The sequence below is a fragment of the Acomys russatus genome, chromosome 15 (assembly GCF_903995435.1).
Source record: "Acomys russatus chromosome 15, mAcoRus1.1, whole genome shotgun sequence".
Classification (NCBI taxonomy): domain Eukaryota; kingdom Metazoa; phylum Chordata; class Mammalia; order Rodentia; family Muridae; genus Acomys; species Acomys russatus.
Window position 1 is genome coordinate 1,900,023 of NC_067151.1, and position 8,246 is coordinate 1,908,268.

The window sequence follows — 8,246 nt, forward strand, 5'->3', positions numbered from 1 at the left end:
ATAAAAGTATTACTGCCAAGCCTGATGACCTGAGTTCAATCCCCAACACACACACATGATAGGAAGAGAGAAAAAACTCCAGCAAATAATTTGTCATCTTATCTCCACACAAGTGCTAGTGTGCCCACTTACATAAACTTGAAATAAACAAATAAAAACATAAAATTTTAAAAGAAAACTGCCAATCTAGTTACTAGGCTGTTGGTGGACAGTACCAGAATGGGTGAGACTACAACCCAGATGCAGAGACTATCTACTCCTAAATTCCTGCTCAAGAAGGGGTCAAAACCTTCTGGTGATAAGGCAAGACCCTCCCACTTCATGGGGAAGAATGCTTTTGACTCAGAATCCACACATTTAGGGCTAGGTGTGTAGATAAATGGAACATCACCTCCCTAGCATGTGTAAGATCTTGTGCTCCATAACAGCACTGAAGGAAAACAGCCTGTCCATTTAATGTTAATTTTATCAAAAATGTCTTTTCCAAGGCAGCTATAACCATGTCTGGCCAAATATTTGAGTGTTGGTTAGACCAAGTGGAGGTATAAAGCATTGTAGAAGGTAATATCATGATTTTACAACTATAATATGAAAATAGGGTCCCAGAAAGTCTGAAGATCTTAGTCAAGCTTACAGGATGATTAGCCAGTGGGACGTGTGTGTGTGTGTGTGTGTGTGTGTGTGTGTGTGTGTTGTCATTAAAAATATACAGAGAGAGACACAACAGAGCTAATACAGAGAGATTTCTTTGTGGGAAGGAAAGCGGAGAGGAGTTAGGGGCTGAGTGGGCAGTGAGGAGAGAGAGAGATGGAGAGAAAGTGGGAGAAAGAGAGACTGGGGAGGGGAGGGTGTCCCAGACACCGCGAGGGAGAAAGAAAACCTAGGCAGAAAGAATGAGAGAGAGAGAGAGAGATGGAGATGGAGGAAAGAGAGAGAGAAGGGTGCAGCAGGTTGGCCCTTTTATATCTGCTGTACACCTGGTGTCTGGCATATACCTGGTGGCAGATAATGATGTCAGAGGCAGGCTAGTGTATCTGCTTGTGAACTAACTCTGTGTGTGTGTGTGTGTGTGTGTGTGTGTGTGTGTGTGTGTGTGTGTGTGTGGTGTGGGAGGTATGGTATATACATGCCAGAGAACACCCTCAAGTGTCATTCCTCAGACACTTTGTTTAAGGACACAAGGTGCCTCACTGGGCTGGACCTCACCAAGAAGTGGATCCTCTGGCTCTGTCTTGCCAGCACTGAGAAGCTAGGCAAACAGCCATTCCCAGCTTTTTCACATGATCTGTAGGGATGGACCTACATCTTTGTGTTTGAAGACCAAGTGTTTTACCTACAGAACTACTCCCAGTCGAATCCTAACAGTGTTGAGTTACAAGCCAATAGGAAATGTGTCTGTTAGTTCTAACAATACCACCACTGAGCATTTTTCAAGACTGTTTTCTCCACTACAGGATGTAAATTTCCTTCAATTATGTTTTTCTTAAAGAAGGTCACCCAAAGTCTTCATTCACTAAGACCATTTTAAAACTCAATTCAAAGTGACTTAGCTATAAATGTCATTTTAAGGAACTGGCTTTTAAAAATACACAAACGCTTCCATATCAAAATGAACATTGTACCAAACAAAAAACTACCCAGGCAACAACATACTCCTGCATCCCTCAAAACTCTACTGTGGCTTCTCTCTTTAAATTGCCTTCGGGGCCTGTATCTCTTGTTTTTCTGAAGGAGTTTTAATGTTGGCAAATGCTCATTGTTTTATTTGATTTTTTGGGAATCAGCCTAAAATTATCTGGTGCCAGTGCTGAAGGAGACAGATGATGAAGTTAACACAATGCAAATTATGGACAGTGGCAGAGAGCTGTGGAGACGGCCTACTCAGTAAAATGCTTGCTGTGTGAACATGAAGACCTGATTTCAATTGCTAGAATTGAGTTAGAAATTAAGGCATGGTTGTATGTGCTTATACACCAGGCACTGGGAAGGTAGGGGCAGGTGGATCCCTGGGGCTCTCTGCTAAGCTAGTCTTGCCTACTTAGATAAGCTCTGGGCCAATAAGATTCCCTGGCTCAAAATACGAAGTAGCTAGTCCTGAGGAAAAACATATAGGGTTGCCCTCTGGTATCCACATGTACACACATGCACCTGTGCACACATTCCACCACACCTGAATTCTCATTTGTTTTGTTTCTTAAATGTCTGTATGTGCATGTCCATGTCCATGTAGTGTGTGAGAGGGTGCACCTGAGCACATGGAGCCTGGAGGACAACCTCAAGTGCTATCTTTAGGAATGCTACCTACTTGCTTTGAGATAGAGACTCCCATTGGTCTGGAGCTCACAAAATAGGTTAGATTGGCTGACCACTTAGTCACAGAGATTGCCCTCTCCCCCTCCCCAGCTGTAATTTACAAAGCTACTCGAGTCTTTTCACCAGGAAATGTATATGAATTATGAGGATCAAATTTAACTCTTCACACTTGCTATGTAATCTCTCTACCAGTAGAGCCATTCCCTGATCCTGGTGGCTTTCTTTGTGTAGATGGAAAGAGAGATTCAGGGATATGCCAAACTCCTTTTGACCAGTGACTGCAAAGCTTGCATGACAACTGAAGTTGGAGAAAGTTGTCCCTTAGACCACTCCACAAAGTAGACAATTACCTTTTTATGGCCCATCCTCCTGTTTATAGCCATTCTACGTGTAAAAAAAATCTTTAAAAAGAAGTTCCATATTTTCTTGGCCACTAGAACCAGGTAGTAAGAATCTTGCTGAAGACACTACACCTTCAGTCATAGGATATAGATAAAACAACTGGCAACTAAGCTGGAAGTGTCATCCCTACTGGCTAGGTTTCGTGGTATCAGAAGGTGGTGCATAGGCTGATGGAGGAGAATTTCCATCAGCAGTATTACTCAGCTATGGACTCCATGTGCAAGAACACATCTAGGCAAGATGAGAGCACTTATGCAATAGTGCCAAATTTTGTTATGGGAGTAACCAACCTCTTTCTGATTAGATTTGAAATTTCACATCTTATACTACAAACCAATTCAAAAGCATATGGCTGAGGAGGTCATAAGTCCTAGGAGGAAGCTACTGCTATTGTTCTGCTAAATTGATGCAATGTGACTGTCAAATCCCCTTCTAAATAACTATGTTTATGTTCATAGAATAGTTTTGTTGTCAGCTATGGTGATAGAGAAGCTTCTTTTTGCAGTGAACTACATAAACTTATAATACCAAGAATAATGAGTGTTCAACCTGAATGTGACACCTATGTCACCCATCTGAGCCTCAGAGTACACTAGAGAAGATGGAGAAGAGAGAATGGAAAAACTGGAGGATGAGGTATGGGGGTAGTGTGGAATACTGACTTCTGGGCATCACAAAGCTATTGCAGTCTGGATCACAGCAGCTGTGACCAATACATGGAAGGAGATGGGTTATGCAGTTAATGGTTTGTGGAAGAGGGAGAGAAATTTTCTCCAGTGGCAGCCACTAGCACGGAATAGTTACCTGTAAACAACCCACCAAGTCACGAAGGAAAAAAGATTTGAAAACAAAAGGAGAGCTATTTAGGAAGAGGAAGAGATTAAGTGGTGATAGGAGAGAGCAACATTAGAGGGTAACAGGAGCCAGTGACATGGCACAGCAAGTAAAGATTCTTGTCATCCACACGCCAAGCTGTGTTTGATCCCCAGGGCCCACATGGTAGAGGTAGAGGGCTGATTACTCCAAGCTATTCTTTGACCTGCACATGTGTATTGTGGCACATGCCCTCCCTCGCCAAAACAAACACAAATAAACAAATGTAATAAAAACATTTTAGAAAGAGAGAGTAACAGAGATGAAATGTGGATATGATCAAAATACTTTATGTACCTGTATTAAAAATCTCACAATGAAACCCAATATTATATATAATTAATATATGCTAATAAAAATATTTTTCAAATTAGTCAACATTTGCAAAACTGTGCTGGGATGAAACATTCCCATATAGTCTTTGACTCATGTCAACCACTTGAAGATTGACACAGTGTCAAGACTTATACTTCCTAAGAATTGCAGTACAGATAACATGATGAATTTCCTTTTTCCCCCCAATCTGATAATGCAAAGAGATAGTCAGTCAAAGGATTTTTCTCAAAAGTTAAGTATTTTCTCTTTTTCAATAAGCATCACTAAATTGTGTGGGTGAAAATATCCCCCCCTCCCCAAAAACAGATGAAACATCCAGTCTTTAAAGTAAGCCCAGAATTCCTTTCCATTAGCCAGCTGTGTCTCTTAATGCCCCCTCATCACTCCCCTTATGAGCCACTCGGGGAAGTCCCCTTAGACTCCACACATAATTAACTCTTGACAGAAATAAGCAGTGTCAGCCTGAGGCTCCTTTACATTTCATTTAAGGAATTCCAATTTCTGAAGGGGGAGATTAGAAGAAGGGAACGCAGGCCTGCTGTTCTCACAGCATTCCCACTGGCTGAATTTTACATGAGTTTATGAAAATGTCCCCTGCCAATCAGTGGCAGTTACAGAGTAGCTGCTATGTATAGGGTCCTGAGTGGGTGAGGAGGGAGCTGTCAAGCCCTATGAAAGAATGTTAATACCAATTCATTTTATTGGGGTCACTGCTTATCCTAAATGAGATCTCTAAGTGAAGAGCGTCAGATTAAGGAGTTAGAGGAGGTGATGAGTTGGGAAAAGTATCTGCAGTATGAACAGCAAGATTCCAGCAATAGACAAAAATAACATAGATTTATATCAAACACTGTGATGGGATGAGAAAATCTCCCACACCAGGCTAAGGAGGGACCCTGGGAAGCTGCAGAGAAAGCCTAGCCTGTCATTCGCCATCCCCTTGGGGAGTCAACTACTAATTTCAAGTGCTATTTAGGCCAGTGGCTCACTGTGGAGATCTCTATATTTAAGGTGTATGACTTGATGCCTTGACACTTGCATAACAAAATGATAACTGGAGTCAAACAAACTAGCATAGCTATCTTCCATAGTTATCCACTGTTTGTGAGCAAAGAACACCAAAACCTACTCTCTTGGCCAGTTTCTAGGAAGTTGTTTGCCACACTGCACATCTCAACTTGCACATCTACCTTCTGTTCTCATCTATGCTGTCCTTTTTGTTTTCCCTCCCAACTGCATAGTAACCACGGGTCTATTCTCCATGTGTATTGCTGCTTAAACTTTTTTTTTTTTTTTTGGTGGGATGGAGGAGTATGTACACATGTGTGTGGTTGGAAGGCATGCATGTGCCACAATGTGTATGTGGAGGTCATAGGACAACTTTTGAAAGTCATTCTTCACCTTCCACGTTCATGAGATAGAGTGTCTCTTGATATTTCTCTTGAGTTGCTACTACAAGTTAACTGGCCCATGAGTTTCCAGCCATTCTCTTGTTTTCACCTCCCCCTACTCACAGTGACAGACACATGTTACCTAGGTTGGCCTTGAACTTAGTTAGTGACCAACAATGACCTTGGCCTCCTGATCCTCCAGCCTCCAGCTACTAAGTAATGGGTAACACATATGTTCCACCATGCCTGGTTCTTGCATTGGTGCTAGGGATTGAATATAGGACTTTGCATGTTGCAAGCATGTGCTCACTTTGCCAAGTGAGCTGTATCCCCCAGCCCCAACCCCAACCCCAACCCTGCACAGGCCTCAACTCACAATTTAGAAAAGCAAGATCTACAGAACATTATTTAGCCTACTAGACAGCCTACTAGCCTGTTATAAACAAACAACAACAACAAATCCCACCTCTGGGAAGTCGAAACAGAAAAGATTAAAGTTATTGAGACTATTGGAGTTAAGTCTGGAGGCCTGATGTTTTTACTTTCTTGTGACTGAAACTCACAATTAGGAATATATTCTCACTTGTAATGCACACACACACCAAGGTCCATGCCACACTGCAAAATAGTTGCCTGAGCAATGTTAACCCTTCATAGGTACAATACTTTCAGCTTTTTTTTTTTTTTTTTTTTTTTTTTTGGTTTTATGTTATTTTTGTTGTAATGCTTATAATGATATATTTCATTGCATGGAATTTGGATAACATTGCTCCAGATCATATTAGTGGGCCGACCCTAAAACCATACAGCCTGCTCCAATGTAAGTCGGCCTGCCTGCTGGCCTGCTGGTGCAAGTGTGGAAGCACGGTGTCAGAGAGGCCTCCCCATTCCAGAAGCCACCATTTGTCTTGTGCTCCAGATCTGTCATGACCACCTAAACCTTCATATTTTCCATCTACATTAAGATTCAGGAAAATTTTATCTGCCCAATACAACCTTATATGTAAGACGGTATAAGAAGCAGTTAGCTTTCTAGCCATGAAAGCAGTTAGTTTATAAAAGGAGAACGGATAGATGACAGTGACGGCCTGTTAGGAGGTAAGACCTAGTTGGAGAGAGGTGGTCCTGGGTATGTGCTCTGGAGGATCATATCTTATCCTTATCCCAGTCTCTCTCTCTCTCTCTCTCTCTCTCTCTCTCTCTCTCTCTCTCTCTCTCTCTCTCTCTTTCTGTCTTTCCTCTCTAACTTTTTCTTTTGCTCTCTCTTCTGGCTTCCACAAGGTTTGCAGCCTTCTTCCATAGTGTCCTTGCTTTGTTAAACACTATAAGCTGATGTAGCCAGACAACTAAGAACAAAACCTTTAAACATGGTTAGCTCAAATAAATAATTTCTCTTTCTAAATTGTTTGTGTTGGGTGCAAGTAAAAGCTAGGACCCTTCTTCCGAGCTTAAAGTACCTACTTCGTATTCCAGACCATCCTGTCCTTCAAGGCCACCTTGTTCTCTGGTCTTTACCATGACCAATCTTAAGGGCCAGGGTTTTCCTAGTGTATCTGTACTAGTGGTGGTAAATTTTCAGAAATCTTAGCCAAAGTGGGTTTAAATAACATCACTTGTAAAACTGTTTGCTTATCTGTAACATCTGTTTGTGCATGCATGTACATTTCTGAGTATAAGGAAACTGTTTATAATTGAATTTTAGGTATAAATTGAATATAGTGGCATCACAGAAATTTGGCTTATCAGAGTTCACAAAACATTTGGAAAACTTTTGTCAGCTGTCATCTTTGTCAGGGATTGTTACAGATTCTGTAGCTAGTTAATTATTTTGAGATTCCTGCTCTCAAAAAAACTAAGGTCTGTTGGGTTGTGGTGGAGGATGCCTTTAATCTCAGCAGAGGTAGGTGAATCTTCATAAGTTTGAGACCGGACTACTCGAGAGTGAGTTAAGGACAGCCAGAGCTGCTACACAGAGAAATTCTGTCTCAAAAAACCAACCAACAATAAAACCCTAAGGTCTGATAGAATGATAAATAAGAAATTGACCTTCACCATGCTTTGTGGCAAAACTATGAGGACTAGTCACAGGCTTCTAAAGAGAATGGGAAGTGGAAGCTTTTGTGGAGAGTGGCATCTTCTGGGAACTTCAGGATGTGGCCCTTATGCTGATTTGAAGAATTAGTAGTCTTGCTCCTAAGGGAAGAAGAGTGACACAGGCATTCTGAGACAGAGAAAGCCAACACAGAGGCTTGGGGGCATATAGCAGGACAGAAAGCTAAGACCCTCTGGATTGTTTCACATGGTTGACAATCACATGAAGGAACAGGAAGCTAGAGAAATTGCTCAATCTTAGAATATGCCTGTCTGCCTTAAATAAACAGGCAAATATAATCATGATTTATTTCAACAAAGTGTACTAGTTGCCTCTTCTTTTCCATTATTTCCTCCGGTTTTGAGAGTAGACTCCATGGATGTAATAATCCTCATTTATCAGACGTCTTGTGTTCAGCATTGTTAATTAAAGTGTGAAATTGGCATCAAATGTGACTGTACATCAGGATTCGAATTTTACCCAAGTCACTTAGAACAGCAGTAGTATAGGTAAGTGGCTGATTTTAGGGGATTTCAGAGGATATATAACTGTCTACAGTTTATAAAATACACACATGGGGGTGGGAAGATGGCCCAATTGGTAACATTCCTAGCAAGCATGACTTCAGATGCCTGGAACCCATGTCAAATCCAGCAAAACGGTGTGATTTGTAATGTCAACACTGGGAAGGCAGAGACAGGGAGGGGCCTGTAGCTCACTAACCAGCCAGCCTAGGAGAACTGATGAACTCTAAGTTCAGTGAGAGACCCTGCTTTAAAAAATAAGTTGGAATGTGGAAAGCAGAGGAAGCCCTGAGTGACTGAGTTCTAAGTGAATGC